The 23365-nt window shown below is 35.3% G+C and overlaps 1 protein-coding gene across 4 annotated transcripts in view; it reads right to left on the bottom strand.

Moving 5' to 3' along the window:
• LOC134806020 (homeotic protein antennapedia-like) overlaps positions 1 to 23365 on the bottom strand; it is a 252761-nt gene that overhangs the window by 170067 nt on the left and 59329 nt on the right. The window contains exon 1 of one of the 4 annotated variants that reach the window (XM_063779225.1): positions 8615 to 9629. The exons of the other annotated variants lie outside the window; for them this stretch is intronic. The gene's annotated coding sequence lies outside the window, so the exon portion shown is untranslated. Of the gene's footprint in view, positions 1 to 8614; positions 9630 to 23365 lie in introns of those variants that run through there. 4 annotated transcript variants of the gene reach the window in all.

Below are 23365 nucleotides of genomic sequence, written 5' to 3'. Positions count from 1 at the left end.
CTCTCAAAAATATCGTATATTTGTTACAAGTAGTGATACATATAAAATAAGTAATACATACATTTAATACCGCCTATATTTCCCGTATAGGCATTAGGGTGACCATAATGAAATTGATTTCCCTGGTAATAAAATGCATCCTTGATAATCCGCCGTTTTTATTAGACCCCTACATTGGCAGGTCAGGTGGCTCTCCAAAGGGTCGCGGGTTCGAACCGACTCGACACTTTCCTGTGATTTATCTGGCCACCCGTTTTAATTTTGTTCTGATATATAAACGTGTGTTGTGCGAATATTCAACTTATAACCTATAAGTAGTATAGGGGCAGAAAGTGTTTGTTATTGGAATTCAATTTTGGGTGTGATTATAATATAACCATTTTTAGGGTTCCGTACCCAAAGGGTAAAACGGGACCCTATTACTAAGACTTCGCTGTCCGTCCGTCCGTCCGTCCGTCCGTCCGTCCGTCCGTCCGTCCGTCCGTCCGTCCGTCCGTCTGTCACCAGGCTGTATCTCACGAACCGTGATAGCTAGACAGTTGAAATTTTCACAGATGATGTATTTCTGTTGCCGCTATAACAAAATAAAATAAAGATTTAAATGGGGCTCCCATACAACAAACGTGATTTTTGACCAAAGTTAAGCAACGTCGGGAGTGGTCAGTATTTGGATGGGTGACCGTTTTTTTTTGCTTTTTTTTTGTTTTTGTTTTTTGCATTATGGTACGGAACCCTTCGTGCGCGAGTCCGACTCGCACTTGCCCGGTTTTTTTTATTTAGTATATGTAGTTATATGTTGCCGTGAAGCCTGTTTTTAGTGATAACGAGTTTTAAACTAGTTTTCCAAAAAACTTGATGAAGGCTAGTTTTAAATTTAAAACTAGCCTTCATCAAGTTGTTCGGAAAACTAGTTTAATAGGAGCTAGAACTATAGTCTGCATCTTTAGGTAAGTAGGTATTTAAATAAAAGTATACAAACAATTTGTACATTTTCGGGTAGCTAATTTATTGGTTAACCGACCAATTACGAAACCGCCTGGATCAGTCGCTGAACGACCTGACTTTAACCTACATAATTTGATCGTGTAATGTTTTCTTCTACGGCTTCTACCCTCAACTGGCTTAAGGAGCCATTTGGAGGTAGATTTTGTTTACTTTTTAGGGTTCCCTACCCAAAGGGTAAAACGGGACCCTATTACTAAGACTCCGCTGTCCGTCCGTCCGTCCGTCCGTCTGTCACCAGGCTGTATCTCACGAACCGTGATAGCTAGACAGTTGAAATTTTCACAGATGATGTATTTCTGTTGCCGCTATAACAACAAATACTAAAAACAGAATAAAATAAAGATTTAAGTGGGGCTCCCATACAACAAACCTGATTTTTGACCGAAGTTAAGCGACGTCGGGCGGGGTCAGTACTTGGATGGGTGACCGTTTTTTTTTTGCCGTTTTTTGCATTATGGTACGGAACCCTTCGTGCGCGAGTCCGACTCGCACTTGTTTTCTTTTTTTTTTAATAACTAAAGAGTATAGTTTTGGCAAAGTGCATTTGGTCATAACTAGTTTAAACTAATTTTGCAAGTAGTTTTAACTAGGAAAAACGTATTTTCCCCAAGGTGTTTCGGAAAACTAGTTTTAAATAGAGATATGCGTTTTCACTTCAACAGCTTTTTACGGTAGCTTATAATAAATTCAATGAAATCATCTATTGTGTGAAAAAGTAGAAAATAGAAGTAATGAGAACAAAATAGTAACTGTTCCAAGTGGTTATAAAATAAAAGAAACTTATACATATTTTATTATGTTCATCAATATAAATAATCTTGATGTATTATTAATTTTAATGGTCTCTTAGCTTTTTCTCATTAGCTATAGAATATCCGTTACGTAGTAATATAATAATATAACGGTGCCTGTATTTGCGAACATAGTTTTTAATTTAATACATAGCTACCTTCAAAATTATAATGTTAACTGTAAGATTCGACAGCAACACCCACTATTAAATAACATTTTGTATTCAACTACCCATTATTAAGACAGCGCTGGCTTCGGGCCTCGAAAGATTGTAGGTATCTTATGAGATTTTTTGTGAAAAGTTTATTTGGGATAGATAAGATCAAACTAAACAAAAAATATAAAGGTCTTACCTATATCTGATTTTTCGAACGATTTATTATTGTTTTTAAGAGTTTGATAATATTAGGCTAAATATACCAAGGTACCTAGAGGTATTTGTAAGCCACCTAACTTCTGTACGTTTCGCTGTTTTTTCTCTATACCAAATTGCCTATCTGCACGGTCTGATAAGTCAATCAAAGGCAAAAAATCTTTCAAGCAGTGTTCCAAGTCCGAACTTAGCAAGATTTAGATGAGGGATAAATCGGCTCCCATTTAGCATCGGCGCCGGTATCACAATAGGTACTGAACGCCAGCCGATTTAAATTTATTTCGGACGTCGGTTACTTCCAATTTAAACCTCTTAATCCGCTATGATATATGTCGGTATTCAGCTGGATTAAAAGTTCTACGGAAAATAACCGGGAAAACCTTTTCCGGGGTCGGATTGACCCGGGCAACGGGATTAGGTGACCGGGATTGAATATACATAAATCTCGGAAGCTTTAGGGGCGCAATTAAGGCTGATAAGTCATGCCGCGATGATGCGGGCTAATCACGGATTCGCGTAAACATAATTCCGATATTAAAATTCTGCCCGTGCAATGGTCAGCCGGGTGTGGGGTCATAAATTATTCAATTTCATAGTAATAAAATACGCGTGACTGGAGCCGCGGCGTGAAAAGTTTTCAGCAATTACGGGTCGAATATAACAAAAAGCGCGCGGTGGTGAGTCGTTCTCATTGGCTGCGTAAGCGCGCGCCATTCGAGTTCTTTATTCAAACAGTATAGCTTGACCTCGAGATCCGTAACAACTAGGTGTAGTCGTAGAGAATTTTCCCACTGGTATTTATGAGCCATCGAGTCGGCTGCCCTCGGAAAGCTGTTGGAACACCCATGACCCGCGCACGTTATTCATGCATCAGCTTGTGGGGAAGGGTAGTGCAGTGACTTATAGTTTGTATTAATACGTCTCGTATATAGGAATCCGATCGGGCTCTAAGTTAATTGAATTAATTATTTGCTGCACGATTTATTAGCCCAGTTTGGTAATGATGAAATGTTACTTTAGGGTCAATATTGCCAAAATTATGCCAAGGTAAATTGTTGGTTGCTGCGAGTGAAGAACTATGTTTTTCCCGCAAAGTGCGGAAAATACTACTTATATACTGTATTTTTCCAAATAAAATTCAAATAAATGTTCTACCAGCCAACAACAGAGAAACAATTCAGAGGAAATAACTAAAAATTTGCATCATATTACTTAATTACTATGTCTCTCTTGTAGATAAAATGCAACTTTCTCATCAGTTGTTGAAGAAAGTACATATACCTACCTAAAGGAAGCCTTTCGAGCTGGTGTGGTGAAAAAACCCATTATTAGTATGATATTATCAACCTACTCCGCATCACTTTATAACACCGACTATGAATTTCTCCCTATCACACAATCCGATTATATATCATAAATTTTCTGTAATTCACAATTTTAGAAGCATAGAAATGTCCCAGCCAAGTCAGGCAAACTTACACACCAGCACATAAGCGGTTGTCACTAATAATTTCCCTTTTTCCCGCTAAGCGCGTCAATAATAACCAGTATAGACATAATAACGGTAATTGCGATTTCACGATTGTCGCAATCGTTCCCAGCGAATTAATCGCAAAAACCCCGCTATGCAGAGGATACACGAGTGATATGCGGCTGATTTATAGCGGTTTAATTAAAACAATTAGTCACGCTGTACGTAAGCAAACAATCTTAGCATCATCACTGATACCTAAACAATTAGACTGATCAACGTGAAGGATAAAAGGAAATTAAAGGATAAATATGCACCTACTGAGATTAAAAAAAAACTGTAAACCTTTTTTTGACATTGATAATAATGAGTTAATACTTAAAAATCGCCTTCAGTACCTACTTTATTACAGACTTGTAATGAAATGTCAAAGATATATTATTCGAGCGCAAAAAATAGGTAGTGCCTAATTGAAAAAAAAAAGATCTCACATACACATGTTACCATTTAATAAATTACTTTGGTACATATTTAAAATAATGGACTATCTATGAGCTTTCGCACTTTTTGCCCATAAAAAATCAGATGGGATACTTGGCTCGGAGGTTGAGCGCCTCATTGACTGGAGTATCTCGGAATCTAGTCGCGTGCGCGAGAGCATTACAGACGTGTTGAGCTAACGCGTTATTGTATTTTAATGGCACGGAAACTATCACTAAAGGCCTAAGAGATATTTAGTTTTATGATAGATTCACTTGTTTAAAGTATAATATTATTCCGATCATAATTTATGCCGTCTAAGTATGTTCTATTTTCAAAGACATATAACTTGAATAGTTTTTTTTTTTATATTACCTAAACTTTACACACAAGTTAACAGTATTACACCAAAGCACCAGGTAGGTATCTGTATCTACCAGTCTACCTATACACCCAAGGCTCAAAGTATGGAAACAACGTTATTTTCTTAAATACCTCATGTTTCTATAATTAGTATTGTACAGTCGCCATCAGATATATAGGAGCGGCCAAGGTGTTCACAATATCTGAACACGCGCTCTAACGCCCTGACAATAGAGGCGTGTTCCGATATTTGTGAGCACCTTGGCCGCTCCGATATATCTGATGGCGACTGTATTATTGTTAACCGGAAACTTACATTAGGCACACCTCAAAATATTAATAACACACCCTAAGTAGGTTTTAAACATTTCGTTTTTGAATTGCCAATGATTACTAACAAACGTCCAACACATGAACATCGCAGTTTTTTTCATCAAGCTTGTTTCCATACTTTTGGCCTGGAATATACCAAATTAATACAGAAGTCCACTCCACACTTAGTGAGCACGGATGTGAGCGGTCTAAGCAGCCATTAAAATTAGGGTTGGGCCTCAAAACTCGCGACTAGGGCAGGGCCGGGCGCGCCTCGGGCCGGCAAAAAAACGAACCAAAACACACATCCAAACATACGGCGCAACCGAGCAACGATGAGATGAAATATTTCTCAATGTCCGTTGTTCTTGTTACTTGTAACTCAATATTGAACTTGGCCGATACTTTATTATTTAGTTTTATTTTAACGCTCGGCTTCAAATAACTTTATCCGCGAAGCTTTTAATTAATAAAAATCACGAGTAAAAATGTATCGAAAACTTATAATAGCAGGTTTGAAATTAAAAAGCAATTTGGTAACCGTTACTAATTTAGAACGGCGGTCGAGCTCTCAATTTGGGAGGGGCGCCGAGGGCTGCGGCCCTAATCTAAAAGCTGTCAGTTAACAGGCCAGACAGCTGCTCGCCGGCCTTCTATGTACACCCGCCCTTATATCCGATAAGATATCCTATCCTATACCTACCTATAGATAAACAATTGAATTTCCTTACGAAAAAAAAAATGTTTTCAATTAATATCATGACATCTATAGGTACAAAAACTTATTAAAGTTTCCCGCTAATGTAAGCTAATATTAAAAATATACTCTATTAAATTATTTTCTTTTTAAACACTTCTTCATTCTTGTGAGGTAGTTCAATTTTCCACTGCTAATGAAGCTGATAAATTAAGAATAGAAACTAATAGAATTTATTTATATTAGAAAAAAAGAACAATAATTCACTTCCCACATTTAGGACAGATTAAAATCTCTAAAGCAATCTAATACGTGCGCCTACGCGTCTTTAGATTTAAAATTCGAACGACGAAAATCAAATACTGGCCAGTTGTATTAAAATATTCGTATCGACGAAAAATTTGCATTTAAAAATCGAATATCCATTTTCGGCGACGCTAATTCCGCTTCTACTTTACGACAGAGTAACTATTTTCGTACATTCTTCTATCGATGGGCCATAATTTGATAGATTTTATTACATTATACACACGTAAACTTGTCTAACGCAACCCGATGGTTGTTTTCGATGAGATATTAGAATAAAGTCTTAAGAGCAAGAATTAAATGAAATTATCTGCTTTGACGACGTTAACGACACATTCATTAATTTAGATAGCTGATTGAAAATTAATAAAAATGTTAATTTTACGGCTCTTATCTTAACTCATACTTACGCTTTGATTGTGAAGTAAAAATCGGTTTTCCGTTCTATTTATATCTAAGTAGTAAAAGTAGGTACCTAAGTATGTGTTTATGCTTAATTTATGTAAAAAATATAGTAGCTCAAATCTTAATAATCTTAACATTCAAAGCCATTCTAAATTTCAAGTTGTCTATTAAAGATGTCAATAAATTAATACACACATATCATAATAATTATGAACAATCTTGACCTTCTAGATGTTATTTATTGAGAGCTAAAAATCAAAACGAGATAATCTTGGTTGTTTGCATTAGTTAGCCGAACGCACGGGAGAGCTCCGGGGACGTCAAGGGAACCTAATTCTGGGACCGGTTCTGCCCGCCACGGCAAATGGCCAGGGACACTTTATAAATTTAAAATAAACCGATTATGCTAAACGAGTGTGCATGTCGATAGATATACGAAATAAATCTTCAATCGCAATCTTTGTGTAAGAATTTCCGATCGGTGTTGTCGCGATTTGTAAATAAACTAGTTAGATAAGGCAAACTGGATTTAAGACCTTGATCAAAAAGAAAATGGTAAAAACGAATTGTGCAACTTTAATCAGTCTTAAAGTCACCTACTTAGTTTTATGACCTTTTTGTGCATCAAAACAATACTATTCTCAAATGATGTACCGAGAATAATTAAAGACGGTAACAAAAGGCGGCTGAATAAAGAAATTTCATTATCTCACGGAGTGTCCACTTTTTACATCGTTGCTCAAAATTTTTTCTTCTGGCGACATTTCAATAGAGACTTAAAACAAACAAGAAAAAAGCTCGCAAGGCTGCAGTGAAAGGCAGGACGCCGTTAAATGAAAGAACTTTGTAAAAAGTTTGACACATTTTTAGAAACATCAGGCACGCAATGTTTGCTCGCGCGGACCGATCGTAAATTTTAGTGTAGCGTCAGGATAAAAAAAGGGGACATCATTGTTAAAAAGTTTTAAAACGCGTCCTGTGATTCCGATAGCGTCATAAATTTTAACGCTAATAATACGCAATATTTGTTGGTTGTCATCGCCGACTTGAACAAGATCGAGTAAACTTTTAAATGGACTAGAGCATCCTTAAAATCGTTTTCAATCAGAGTAATACACTCAGTTTTATCCACCCCAAATATTTACTGTGCGATGTATTTTTAGGTTGAGCTCGAGATTTTCCCTTGATTCCGTTTGGCAATCAGATGTTGGATATTGCAGGCGCGCTGGGTGTTCCCCCCGATACATTTCCTCCGCGGATAACAGAAAGAAGTGGGCTTCTTTCAACCGAGGCACGATAAGAATTTCATTTCCTCGCCGCTGAGAAAGAATTCGCTATCTGAGGAAGTGATAAAAGCACTGGATTCAGTTCAGGTGCTGCTAATATTGTGCTCGCGGCTTTTTGAATTCCGAAACGACTTGGGGATGTGCTTGATATTGCAGGTATGTTTTAAAGTATTTTTATGCATGTATCTAATGCTGAAGTGGGTACTAAATCTTAATTAGGTACTTTTAAATAAAGGACAAAGAAATCAACCGATAGCAAAATATCTGTAGGTATGAGCGATCACAAAGGTCAAAGAAGATTTTATTTGCATAACTGAACAGTTTCACATCCTGAAACCTGGTCGATGTATTTGCAAATCCAATGTCGTAAGTCTTTATATTAAACAAGGATATCAAAATAAAAGGAGCAAACTTCGAAGAACGAAACGAATCGGTCGCAGCTTTGATTTTATGAATTCCCAAAGCTAGGTCAGAACCTTTGCCTTCGTCTCCGGTAAAAAAAAAAAAACTACGTCCATGCGAATCTAAACCTTATATTTATTGCATAAGAATGGTTGTTGTTTAAGACAATGATTCACATAATATGGTTCGATTTTGCTTTTAGGTCTGAGAATCCGGATGACATCTTTTATCGCGATGCATTCCTACTCGCTCTTTAGAGGATCATCGAGCCGCGCCGCTGAGCTCTATTTATTTATTGCGTTTCGATATTACTAAATAATAATGATTTAAGTAAAAGTTTTGTTATACTATATGTACTAAATTAGTAGGTAATTATTTACCGCATATTTATCAAGGAAGATGTGGATACTTAACTATTGCTTAATTAGAGATACCTAGTAGGTATGTTTTTAAAGTCTTTTGAAGTCTTACTATAGATAAGTAATAAGTTTTTATTAATATTTATACATAGTCTGGCTAACCGTTTCAGTCAGTAAAAAGGCGGCAAATTTAATTTATGTAAAATCTGAACTAAAGGATGATATTTTTATATCGTGCCTTTTTAGTAGAAGGTATAATATAGTATGTAGGTACCTAGTGGTTTGCCAAACTACTACCTATATTATTATATGTATTTATTATAATTAAATTAATTTTAATTAAATTAATTAATTGATACTCACGAATAATTAAATCCTCTTAAATATCTTCATCCACTCACTAATTGATTTATGTTGACACTGTTTCACCAATAAACAATCTCCAATACCACTTGAACACTTGTTAATTAGTCGTAAAATCTTTTTGGTTTCTAGTTGGAACACTATACATTATAAAACAATTGATAAAGGATTATCATCCCAGTGTCCTCTTATTAAATTCTAATTAAGTAATAGGAGCTATAAATTTCGTGCCGCGAAAACTTGTCCGATACGTATGGCCTATACAAATCCTTGTTTACAACTGACACTGTTGTCCATATACAAGAATCGTGTTCCGAACTCACCTAGCGCGGAGACGGCATCTGCCCGCCATCGCACAAAAACCTACGCCACAATGGACCCCATATCAAAATCGGCCCAATTTTTTAACTAACACAACCTTACAACCCTAGCACACTAGCTCGAATGTACAAAAAAAGTCACGAGGTAGGGGAAAAATTTCGTAAGCCATTACCCGGCTCTATACAAAAGTTTTGACACGATCACTTTGCGCTTGGGCACACAGTCTATTTTAGTGGGGTACGAGACGGCGATAGGCGGGCAGTGACTAATGACCGCGCGCGCGAGAGAGACGGCTGGATGAATGTGTGTCGCATTTGAATAAAGTTTAGGGGGACCAAAGATCGTGAGCCACGGGACGCCGAGTAGGTGGTGATAAAGCATTCGTAGCGCGCTCGCTCCCAAATCGAATACGATGAGTAATAATATTTAAAAAGCAAGATTTGTTACCTGTCGAGCGCCCCGAGATAATGCCCTACGTTTTTTGAGAGAAAAATACAATTAACTAGCCCCGAGTTATAAATCATCTTGTTGTACGCACCGGCTCAGGTTGTACAATTATATTTCTTTCATAAAAAAAGGTGACGGTAATAGAAAATTGTAGCGGTTTAGACGTGAAAAGAACAGATAATTACCGGCAAGAATGTGAACCGCAGGCGCACCACTGTTGTTTAGATTAAGCTTTTTTTAAGTTATTAGGTCCCTTTGTATATCTAATTGCTAAATGAGACACATCCGCTGTTTCAGTAATTTCAAGTAATTGATATCCAAGGTAAATATTATTGCAAATGATAGGGCACACATTAATTGGAAAACAGTTAATTTAAAATACCTAAAATGTACCTAGGGGCCCAATTCGGATTTTGAAATAGACATCTATTAGACATCTTTTAGACATCACCAAGATACGATAACGATATGTTTAAGATCTAACCTGTCAAATTTGACATTTGCGCGATTCTGGAGATACTGTTGAACGATTTTCACAGGATATGACTCCAGAGATCCAATTCACATCTAATAGATATCTTACTCTATCTAACGTAAAAGTGACATTGGTTGCCCGAATTGCGCTGCAAACGAGAACTAGTTGATATCTAAACTATAACGTATCTAGAATGGATCTAGTCCGTGTCGTCTCTTGTGAATATCTTGAAGTTCGAATACGGCAGTAAGGCTATACCTATGGTAAGAAATTAATAATGGGTACACTAGTTACTCTACTTCCCTATAGATTCTTTAAACATCATTGTAAGATTGTAACTAGTAATAAAATGGCATAATTGAAAATAAATAAAGGCAATAGCATGGAAATAATAAAGGACCGCACCACCTCATCATTTTAAACAACAATTTAATGAATCTCCCACGAAAATTACTGGAATCAGTCGTAAATTTAAAAGCTCTTAGTGTTTCGTTGCAAGTATGCAATAAGAGGTGAGCACTCAATCGCGGTAATTTTAAAATTGCGACCTGCCCCACAGCCTCAATTACAACGGCCAGGCTTCGCCAATCGGCCGTTCGGAAATTGCCGTACAAGAAATTGTCGGGCGCTTTTCAGAATTGCGGCCCCGACAAATCGGGACCCGAACAACGCAAATTGCGGGCACAGCCGAGGGCCGAGTGGAAATTGCGCCGAGACCTGCGCAGGAGGTCGTGCTGCGCCTAATGAAGACGTTAAGCTAAATCGTGGCTCTTTTTATAGATTGTTACGGTGTTTATATTGATTTTTATGGGAATATAATTTTATTACGGCACCGTGGGCGTCGGACTACGTTTTGTCCGGGTAACTCATGATTTACGCTGACCGAATTTTTGTAAATCACACCGTTTAAAAGCAAAAACAGAGTACATACAGATGATGTTAACGCTGGTAATAAATTTGTGCACACACAAAAAGCGATGTCACAATAATCAACACAGGCAATTTAATTTAAGCGACATATACACGGGGCTATCTTGCACTGCATCGATATCGTCGCTTGAAGATAAAAAAGCTTAACCGACTTAACGTTTCTTATAAAAACACAATATTAAAGTCAATTCACAAACCATATGATCCCATTTATTTAATAAAACTCGCGTAAGACAATTCTTCTTTCAGATTTTTAATAGGTAGGTACTAAATAAGTAAGAGTGTGTTAAATGACTTACACTTACAGAGTAATTTTTATTGAATATCTCAGGATCTAAAGATTGCACATTATAAATTCCGACGATGACTGTTTCACATACAGCGCAAGCCAATATAATCCATAAGCATATCAATTTAAGATCGAATATCAATGAAAGGCGTAAGGTTTAAACTTAAACGCGCCGAGTGGAATAAATCTAAAAGCAAAGCATCAGAGGGTCTACCGCGAACGACGTTCGACGTGTTGTCTCTCTGTCGCACTTTTAAATTCGTACGTAAGTGTGACAGGGAGGCATCACGTCGAACGTGGTTCGCGGTAGGCCCTCTGTTACTCAACGGCTGAAAAAGGAATATTTTGGCAACAGTGCATTAAGAAATACCTACATCGTTTCAAAATGTTATCGAGCAATAACTGATGAAAAATTACCAATCATAGATCAGGGGTCAGATTCAATCACAGATGACATCGTTGATAGAAAACGCCAGTTGAAACTTAAATAATGTATTGAAATAGTCACGTGACTTTTCGTAGCATCTGTCATCCTGATACATTTTTTTTTCGTTTGGTGTTTGTTGATGTAGGTACGGTTGTTATTTTGGCTAGCGGTTGGAAGTCACAACTAAATATCACGTAGAGTTCTTACTTCCAATTTAACAAATTTAGACTACTAAGACGAGAGTAAGAAAAGTAAAAATAACTGTTTTTTTTTCTAATAAAACAGTTAATAATATGTATAAGATTTCATTTCCTTCCTCATTTCCAAAGAGTGCTTTAGATGTATAATGTTAAGATAATTATTGTAATTTAAGGATAACTTTCTCCAAATTGTAATAGGTTGTAACCTACTTAATTGAAAAGCCTACACCCTACTTTATATGTAATTATTCATTACAGCACAGAAAATTATACAGCTGTCAAATAAATAGAAAACAGACACCTATTACATATGGCAATGAATTTATAAAACGAAAATAATTAACTTATCTACTATTTTATCTAGTATTTCATGATTACCTTTTTAGTGTTCCGTAGCCAAAATGACAAAAACGGTTTCGTTACAATGGCATACCTAGATTTAACTAAAATGTTTTTTTTTTATAAATACCTATGAATATGTAGCACATCATTAATATTTCTCTTTAAAAATAAGTTTAAGGTTTTTCAGAATGTTTTTTGATTAAGTACACTTCAAAAATCATACATTTATTCCAGGTCACTCGAATTACTTAGTTGATGTTATATTTTGTATGAAGAGTAGGTATCACTTTCTACTATTTTTTTTTTGGACTTGTTACCTAAGCGTCTCATAATTATCATAAATACTGCCAAATTTTCCTTCTCTAGCTCATAAGTTGCATAATCCTATGACTGGTTTAACTCAATTTACTCAATGCTACAGACTTGAAGCGAGTGGGCAGCCTTTAGAACAAACCGCGAAACGTGCTTCGTTCAGACACATAATCAACGTACGAGGTTCGAATTCAACGGACCCCTTAAGAGGACAATGCGCACTCATTTCCCCGTACAAATAAATTATATTAATTAATTTCTTTGTAGTTTTACATGTATGTAAAATGTATAATTATTGGTGCAATAAAGAATATTTATTTATTTATTTATTTATATTTAAGTATTTTTTTTAATTTATGCAATTTTGTATGTTTTTTATATAGATTGAGAGTACCTACTTAAGTAATAGTATCAAATAGGTACACTGCGAAAATTTTCCATAGTTATGTATAGCCTCTTAGCTCATCTCATCATTTTCATGAAATATTCTAATTAAAAGGATATGAAAAGGCAGTTTAAAAAATTAAAAAATAATATTTTTTTGTCTTAAATATTGAAAAATACGGTACTATAATACCAACTACATATTTTTTGTGAGTAAAATCTTTAAACCAATCTGAGCGACAGTATTTCCTTTCCATCCTTATTTCACCCAAACAAGAGTAGTCAGATAAAACTATTTTATTCAAATACAATAGTTTTATCAACTTTTTAAATAGGTAGGTGGTTCAAAGACCCAGTCTCCTCTTAAACAGTCGGCGCTTGCGTCACTGGGCGCAGAGTACCTATCGAGCCACGTGAATTATCCTTTAATCGCCATGGCATTTAGAGTGATATTCCTTTGACCCCAGTATGCAACGTTACATTGTATATGTACCGGGTTATGAATATTGCTGCATAACCGATTGAACACACCTCTTGATGAAGATATTATAAAGCCGGTTTGTCGTATTTGTGGATCGGGACTCGATATAGATACATCTGTAGGTATTGTTATATTTAGAATCAGGGTTTCATAAGCCTTATGGGAGCTGTGGCGATCAGACTATTTCGAAATGGTGGCAACATTTAGCATAGTTATAACTAACACATAAAACAATTAGGATACACAACGTGTTTATGTTTTTTTCACTTTTAAGTCAATTTTGGATAGATTTAGCATGAAATAGAACGAGAAAAGCCTACGAAAGCCAAACCAAAATTATACCTATTAACTAGTCTAAATATGATGAACGAAACACCTAAATACATGTATTATATCGGAATAAACAACAATCAAAAATGTGTAAGTGAATTTATTCGGAACAGTATATTTAAGCTCATACTCTTAATTCATTTTCTTTAACACGTTTAACAAATTAGTTAATAGTATCCTGTAACTAAATGTTCCCAACGTGGACTATCTGTCAACCCGAAATTATTTTCAGTACCAATATTTCCCGCACCAATCCTACCAATATTTCAACCGTAGCCCTCGACTAATCTAAACGGCCTCTTTTAAAACTAATAAAAGAGCTCGTTAAAAATAGCCCCCGAAAATCACGAGTACCCGGTTTTATCTTCAGTAAACAGTCATGCCGGCTAATGATAGACATCCATCAAGTTCTACAGAGTAAATACAGGGCCAAGTTCGGTGAATGAAAACAGTGCTTTAATGGTTTGTGAGGCATGGCGCGAGCGTGAGCGGTGGCGTGAGACTAGCGACGCCACAATGATGTGACTTATATTGACAGAATTTGGTTTTAATTTGGTGTCATATTTTAACCGTTGCTTTATGTATAGATAAAAAGCGATTTTATGAACAAAACGTCGCTTATAAAACAATGCAGGTCACTATTTCTTTCATTTAAAATTACAAACCTTATTTGTAAAAGATTTTGTACAACTTAACGTACCTAAGTGTGAGATGTGTCGAGTCCGAGGCCACAGACGTCGAGGCAAAGACCGGGATAGCGCTAGAAGATGATGATTCGAACCTACAACTGATTGATTGATGTTAACATTTCGTAAGTTTCATATTCTTCTTTAAAATGTTATGTTCTTATACCATACGCATATGATCTGATGTACTTACTATTGAGACAGTTATATTCCGATCGATCCCCAACCCTGCGGTGCTGGCTTTATAATTCTCCAGTAATTACAAAGGAGGGCCGGCGGCCGCAATTTCGTCTTGTAGCGATCGTGCTGTACATAAATTATCAGATATTGATGAAGACATCGGGCTTGCGGACCGAACAACAATTAAATATCGCTTTTTTGGACGCAGGGCTGGCGAGCGATACGATTTTAATGTTCTGAGATTTAATGCTGGTCTTTATGAGTGTGCGGAAATTAAATTGAATCTGGGTTGTAACCCGTTTTTGTTTTGTGTTATTGTTTAAGCGAGATTTAATTACTTTATTCGAAAGACTGGTACAGAAAAGTATAAAGAAGTATTGCAAGGCACTCTGACTATGGACAAAAGGAAAATTTTATAAAATATTTAGGTATGTTACCTAAGATCTTTTGCAGCGAACTCTACATAATACAAGTGATGCCATTATGGTTTAATTCGGGCGCCTAACTTTGAATACTCGAAAGAATACCTAACATGAATCAAGGCAAGAAAATATTTGTTAAATTGCATTGTTTCAGATGACCACGTTCACAATATAAAGTTTATTATTGTATATTTACTTTAGTCTCATCTCCATCAGCCAATTACATTTATGTAATCGTATTTTATTACCAAATTGACTATGACTGTAATACCTAAATAACCAGCTGAACGTGTACCTACTTTTGAGTGAAAATGCGATTTCCCTATTTAGTTAAAACTAGTTTTCCGCGTCGCCTTAGTGAAACCTAGTTTTGACTGGGATTTTTCGGTCAAATATAGCTTTCGCAAAGTTTCTTGGTGAACACTAGTTTCATTAATGATTTAATAGTAAGTATTACCTAACTAGGGAAAATGCGTTTTCACTATAAACGGGTTTGGTTTATTTCAAGGCTTTTTAATTATTTACTTTTTAAATATTTCAGTTAAAATCGTCAACCCTACGCGTACCGCTGACTCCAGACTCCTGATGAGGCGCATACGTGCCACCAATGCACTATGAGGACAATTATCAACATTTTCGACCGAACGAATGTTTTGCCGGCACTTTATTAATAATCGATTGTTTTCGCGTCAGCTTTTGCACTTGGCTGAATCTGTAATGGACGCATAAAAGTGTCTTTTCCGGTTTTAATGTGTCAGTCAATCAGATAACTGGCTTCACCTAATTTCGATGTTAATAGCGGTGTGGAACTAATGAGATTAATTAAGCTTATACGTACCGTTTTTGTGGGGTCATAATTAGTGAAATGCCGGTAGAGATTTTCTCACATAAGTGCACTTGACTTAACGGTAACCCGTATGAGTAATATTTGGGGCCATTCTGGTCTTCCTTCTATTAATCTGACGTATTTTCACCTGAAGTCCATTAATGAATAACCATTACCGTCACTTGTTACAAATATATTGCTAAATTTCTATGTGTAATACATCACACATTTTAGAAAAGGCAATCAACCTAGGCATGTAAATAATGATCGTCGATTTTATAGATAAAACAAAGATGAATATAGCAGTAAGATCATATCACGTGATCGCTTCACATCCCAAGCCCTATTTCTCACACGAAATTAAGAAAAAAACACATCTCCAGTAGTCAGAGCGGCGCAATTAGGTTTATATTATTTGCGTTTTATTATTGAAGTATAATCGAACAATCGTAGTGAGAGACAGTCCATGATTTACGCTCGCGCCTCGCCCTGGCCACGCGTTCCCATTTTCTGCGCGAACGCCGGTCTGATGAGTTCACGGGTTAACCAGTGTAATATAACCTCTAGACTCTTATAAACTATGAGTGATGATAGAGTGATGTTACACTGGTTTTCAGGTATAACTAGCTCGCCCGCGAGAACTAGAAATTGGAACGATACCCCTACATCGCCTTAAGCCGCGGCCTACGAATAAAAGTCACGATTGTAATTTTAAATGTCGATACGGTTTGATGATTTTATTATTCGCTCATGTTATTTATATGCTTTACCGTCTTCATGTTAAATGAACGTAATTGTTTGTTTGTTGTAGAAGATGGGACGGTTTATAAAACGTAGGTAAGTACCTAAAGAAAGCATATTATTGTGGTAAATATTATTGTGCTTGAGGTTTGTAAAACATAATAATGTCGTAAAAGACACTTGACGCATGGGAATCTGTATTCTTTTTATAGGAATTTCTATTCACTGTCGTTATTATATATATAAATGATATTATTTACACTCGCAATATTATTTACAATAGCAATATTATATTATTTGTGCAATTAACGGTACAATAGTTCTAATTATTTCTGAAACTCTGAAAGCTATTATGTTGCTAGCTCTACATAAACTTTTGCTTCAATTTAAATACTGAATTCCTCATATAATTATATAACATCCGGACGCGTTAATTAATATGTTAACATGTTATGTACGTTAACATGTTAAACAAGCATTAAGACATCAAACTTCAAGGTATCACTAGTGATACACTTACATGGTTAGTAACGTATACATCTGTCAGTCTGTCCGGTCTCAATACTGCATTCATATGTTGGACTAGAGACAGGGTGGAACAACTTGGGTGCACTTGAATTGGACGTTAGACTGGGACAGCCGAGGACTTAAATAGATTAAATTAATGCTTTACAATTTTCTATATCATCAATGGCCACTGCATCCCTGACGGATGATTGTAGTTGCAACGCTGTGTCAAGAGCGGTTAGTGGTTAAGTAAGTAAGTAATTAATGGTTAAGTAATTATTAAATTAAATTAAATTAAATATTTATTTAATTCAGGCCTGTGGCCCATAAAAAGTTATTAGTAACAATGACTCAGTCTATGTTAGTATACAGAAAGTAATAAACTAATAATAATTAAATTAACAAATAAATAAAGTAATACATTTTATACAACATTTATACAAGCCCGAGCATTATTTGCCTCCATTTGTCATTAAATGGGGCAGTCAAACCTGTACGCAAACAGTCCCAGGATGCTGTTGCTGCTGCTTGTAATCTTATTAATACGATAGTGGATGACTGATTTGCCATACAATCGTAGTCCCCATTTTTCTCCCAGGATTATGGACATTATGGTAAATATTTTTACACTTTTTTATTTGTGTAAAACGCTACTAACCCTCATCTAATACCCACTTTTAAGTTTAATATAAGCAGAACATTTTTTTTCTTATACCTATTTTTGTTTGTAACTTTAACAAGTAGGTACTTAGTTAAATGCAGAAACTTCAAAATTAATACATTTTACAAAGTTGAAATATCTTTTCCAATTGAGGCAGCAGTACAAAATTATTGTCTATTAAACAAATGAAATTGCCATGCAATGGCCAGTTATTGTTAATTTACCTTAGTAAAATACTGGGAGTTTTAATTCACTTGTTATTTCCAAGCCAGTTATAAGGTTTTAAAGCTAAATAACTATGTTTCAAAATTTAATAGTTTTTATACAGAAAAAACACAGATTTTAGCGTTCATTCACGCGCTATTTACCACAAATGCGTGAAGATAATGCAATTAAAAATAATAAGATGTATAACTACGAAACTAATTTGCAGTTTCATATTTCAGTTTGAAACAAATTAAAACATTATAAGTACTAACGGCACCAATTATATGAGAAAATTTGGAGTATTTTGATATTTCACTGATACTTACCTACTTGTAAAATTTCAACCGCTTTGCGCGGTAAAAGTTGAATGTCCAATTCGTCTTTTATATTTTCTACGTGCTCAATTGAATTAAATTGAATGTTTCTTTATTCAGGCAATATGAATACACATTACATAAATTTTAAGTACAAAATACAATTTTAAAAAAAATATAGTAAATATTAAATAAATAACCACTAAAAACAACTTACGGTTCGGTTGCTGATGCGCGGACAACTAATGCAGGAAAAACACATTTTGATAAATGTTTTTATTTACAGTCATAATTAGCCTATTATTAGAAATGCGTACCAGATACTGCATTTGGTTTCGTAATAATTAACAAATTAAAACTATCGTTTAGTCTTTATTTAGATTTCATTTAGAATAGACAGAAATCAATGAAACATCAAACTTAAGCAGCTCTATGACTCTTGTTTATGGTAAAATTTTCCAATGTTTAAAAACTGATTTTAAATCCTTATTTTACAGGATTTGTGGCTTACGTTTCATTATGAGTGCCAAGTTCATTATAGTATTTACCATAAGGCGTTAATAAATGATAATAAAAAGCATTTGATGGATAACCTATAAAAGTAGCGATTGGTCTAATTAATAGCCAAAATCAACATATAAATGGTAGCGTTATGTCCGATATTGATGGTTGGTATGCTCATTGTTTTCCAATGAGCCATGCAAAGGGCTATATATTTTTGTAACACGATAGAAATACATCGAATCAAAGCATATTAACAATAAAGGAATTCCATTAATTATATTATAATGGAATTGGCAAAAAATTATCAGGAATTGTCTAGCGCCATCATCGTATGTATAGAAGTAAATGAAGGCATTTGCTGGCTTGAGTATGAATTTTAAATGGAAGACTTTGGGAGTATGTTTAATTTAATAGGAAACTAGCGAATGTCATTCCAGCCGCATCAAACATGGTGCTTTTCTCGAAAACGGCGCAAATAAAAAAATAAATAATGGAACCCAAACATTTTATAGGTTTCTTATAATCGGATGAAAACATAATCATTCAATACTAGAGTTAGGTAGCTCTGTCTACATGTCTTAGTTTTGTCAGAGTCTGTCGGTTATTTTTTTTAAATACGATTCCTGCTAGCTCAGTGTTGTCTCTTGTTAGATAACAAAAACAGCCAGCCTTTAAACTCGAATGCATTGTTTTTTTTCTATGTATTCGCAGAAGTCGTTTGTAGTTCATCGACTTCGGAAGACATTTCTTCTGTAATAGGTATGGAATTTCGGCATTCGTAGCCTGGAACTGGTTTCTTGATGCGGTTTTGTAGATCTTTGTCTGCAATTTTTTTAAAGCTACTTATATTTTTTTGAGTGGATTTTTCGTATGATGAACATTTGAAAATTAATAGATTTTTCTTTAATTCATATTTGAGACTCGTTTTGTGATTCTTTTGATCATCAGGGATACCTATTATGAACCATAATTATGCATTTAAATAATATCAACTTATGTTAGTTAAATACATGTGTTTCGGTTATATCGGCACATTATAACAATAGCCTGTTATTCAAATAACAGAAAACTCATAAAACCTACCTTGCCACACTTTTTAAGTACCCTAGAATAATGACAACTTATATCCTATGTATAAATGATTAAACTTTTAGCCCTTAAAAACTACTCGTAGGTACATCGAAATCAGATTACAAACAGCCATTAGTGATTCTCAATAATATAAAATAATGCAAAACTTGAATATGTCACAAATATAACATGGGCATCCATTCGATAAAGTCCACAGCCGTCACTGGTCATGCGAATGCGAAACGCGGGCATGCGAAAATGCCCGCATCGGGTATTCCGCGCGCCCGGCCGATGCGCGAATGTGAATAACAATCGATGGTAGTTGACAGGCACATTTACCCTTACCATGATTGCTAGTGAGAAGCTTGGAAACTTAACATTCGCTCAGTTGAGAGGTAAAGAGGTCTAACTAGAAATTGTATTTGAGCTTGTTCTAAAACGAAAAGACGTTTTCAGATTCATACAATGGACAAAAATTATGTCTACCGGGTTTTGTGGCAGCCATTTATGGTTTAGATATTTTAGGGGGATCTTGTTTAAATCGATTCGGAAATGTAGCTTACCGAACAATTGCTGCTTTCGAATCTCACACTTTTTAATGAAAATTTTCATACAAGGTGACTCGTCTCGATCCATAGCTTTTGAGTGTACGTGCGTTCATTTTCTGATATGTCCTTCATCTACCTAACAGTACGTTTCAGATTGTACAGTCAAAGAATTTAATTGGCTACAAATATAATGACCACAAAAAAATACTTTGGTACCCTAAATAAAAAAATCATGCTTACCAAAAAAAAATACTGAACACCAAAAAAATAAGGCCTAAAAATACAAAAGTACCACCGTTTTAATTACGACTGCCCTTCAAATTTTATTCAAATACCAAATATATTGAATGACCACCAAAAATCATTAATGATCACCAAATCTTGAAGACCAAATTAATGCGATATTTTCACCTAAATAAACCACTATGATTACCAAAAAATGTATACATATTATCAAATAAAGTAAACTGATGCCAAAATTACTAGCCCCTCCCGCTCAACCCCCCGTACCCCGCACCGCATACCTACCTAACCTAAGTTAAACTGCTATCAGTTAAGTGGGTTAGGTTAGGTTAACACTGTTACGATCCATACAGAAAATAAATGCCACTAGAAAAGTAGGTTAGGTTAGGTTTGAACTGCGACCCTTACAGAAAAGAAATGCTATCAGAAAAGTGAGTTAGGTTAGGTTTGAATTGCGACCCTTACAGAAACCAAATACTACTAGAAAAATGGGTTAGGTTAGGTTTGAACTGCGACCCTTACAGAAAAGAAATGCTACTGGGAAAGTGGGTTAGGTTAGGTTTGAACTGCGACCCTTACAGAAAAGATATGCTACTAGAAAAGTGGGTTAGGTTAGGTTTGAACTCGACCCATACAGAAAATAAATGCTACTAGAAAAGTGGGTTAGGTTAGGTTTGAACTGCGACCCTTACAGAAAGAAATGCTACTAGAAAAGTGGGTTAGGTTAGGTTTGAACTGCGACCCATACAGAAACGAAATGCTACTAGAAAAGTGGGTTAGGTTAGGTTTGAACTGCGACCCTTGCATAAAAGAAATGCTACTAGAAAAGTGGGTTAGATTAGGTTTGAACTGCGACCCTTACAGAAACGAAATGCTACTAGAAGAGTGGGTTAGGTTAGGTTAGAACTGCGACTGTTACAGAAATAAAATGCTACTAGAAAAAGGTGACGAAGTGGATTAATTAATTTCATAGTATTATATTAAATATTTGCACATTTTTAATAAAAATGTGGTTACAATTTTGGTGGTCCTTTACTATTTTTGGGTTTACAATGATTATTTTGGAGTAATTTGCTTTAATAGGATAGCAAGATGTAAAAATTTGGTTATCATTTCACATTAAAATGGGGTTTGAAATTTGGTAATCATTTACAATTTTTGGGTTAATAATGATTAGTTTGGTGTCATTTCCTTTAAAAGGATAGTAAAATGTAATAAAATTGGTAATCATTTCACATTAAAATGGTGTTATAATTTTGGTGATCATTCATTATTTTAGGGTGGTAAAATATATTTTTTTGGTATTAAATTTTACTAAATCTGGTGATCAGTTAAATAGCAGCCAATTTAATTTCCGATCCATTTCGTACTTTGTCACACTGACAATTAATATGAAAGTCGCTAGAGACCTCATACTAAATGTGACTGTGACACGGTAAGAAAAAGTACTGAAATTAGATTCCTTGACCGTACGTAGAGATAACGTGGTTACCCAATAATAATTATACATAGATATACAATATAATTAATCCAAAGACCTTTTCTCATATTTTGTCATTAAGTAAGTAAGTATATTAACATTTAACTTCTCTCGAGTACCACAAGTTATCGAAGAAACGTCGTAACCGTGGAAACGGGAGCAGGAGACAGTGACAGCGGTGACGGACGGAGATCCGTGTCCGGCCGGGAGACACGGGAAATTATGTTCAATTATTTATTGGTAGTGGGTACAGAGTCTGAAGCACTAATATAGATATTTTTGAAGTGAAGATATAGTCAACTTTGTTGGGCAAGAAGATAAATACAACCTAGCTTTAGCCCGCGGTTATATGTTAGAAAACATCGCGTGAAATGCTCTTTTATATCTTCAGAGATACAAGAAGATAATCTGGAGATATGTTTTAAGCTGTATGTCTAACAGTACAGCCAGCATCAATATTAGCGGATGAAACCAAGCGCCAAAAGTATCTGCCACTATGGAATATTTTTCCAAATAGAGATAAATCTCTAGAGTTCGCGATCAAAAGTATCTCATAACAGTTTAATTATCCTACTAATCTCTTTTTGTTAAGCTGATAAAGTATGATAGACACTGATCTGTTACTTTTAATGCTGATTGTATAGGTACTCTAGTATAGTATCAGTATTAGTACTCATAAAGTATCTGCTATTCGTGAAAAATTTGTCTAGAAAGAAATCCAAAGTTTGGTCCGTTTTTCCCTTATTTAAAAGAAGGTTGAAGATTTAAGGAACATATTCTTCTTCTTAGCCCTTTTCAATCTTAGAGATGTAGGCCAATAGTAGTTAAATTTTTGCCATTCTGGCCTATTTTGCGTTCTATGTACCCATTTCTATCCAGCTGTTCTTTTGATATCATCATTCTAACGCATTTTTGGCTTCCCTGCTGACTGAATGTCACCATTGACAAAAAACGCAGCAATTTCTAATTTGAGCTTGTTGAATTGTAAAGTCAAAAGGTTCTATAAAGGTATACAAAGCAATTGTTATGGTTTCATCATTTATGGTCCGATTAAGTCATGTGGAATTCCGTTCCAGCAAATGAACGAGTTTCGCCCCGAGATCGCGAAAACTTTAATCTCGTTTTGGATCGGCGTTTAATTTAATTATTGCCCCGGAATAAGCGAAACGATTTGAACTGCAATTCAAAAATACTGTTCCAATAATTGTAGCCAATCTTTAACCGCTACTGCGAAATCGCGGCTAAAAAGTCAAACACGACACGTACACAATAATTACTTAATTCAGAAACCACAATTCGAACATAACAAGCTTTGGAAGCTCACAAATCCCCTTATTTTTCATACAAGACAGGTAATTTTAATGCATATTTAATGGGCAATTCTTGGCTTCAAATTCGCTAAGATAAGGTACGGCTATAATGC

This window comes from Cydia splendana, chromosome 2 (genome assembly GCF_910591565.1).
Source record: "Cydia splendana chromosome 2, ilCydSple1.2, whole genome shotgun sequence".
In the NCBI taxonomy this organism is placed as follows: Eukaryota; Metazoa; Arthropoda; class Insecta; order Lepidoptera; family Tortricidae; genus Cydia; species Cydia splendana.
Note: the sequence above shows the minus strand (reverse complement) of the source record. Positions and strands in the feature narration are given on the sequence as shown.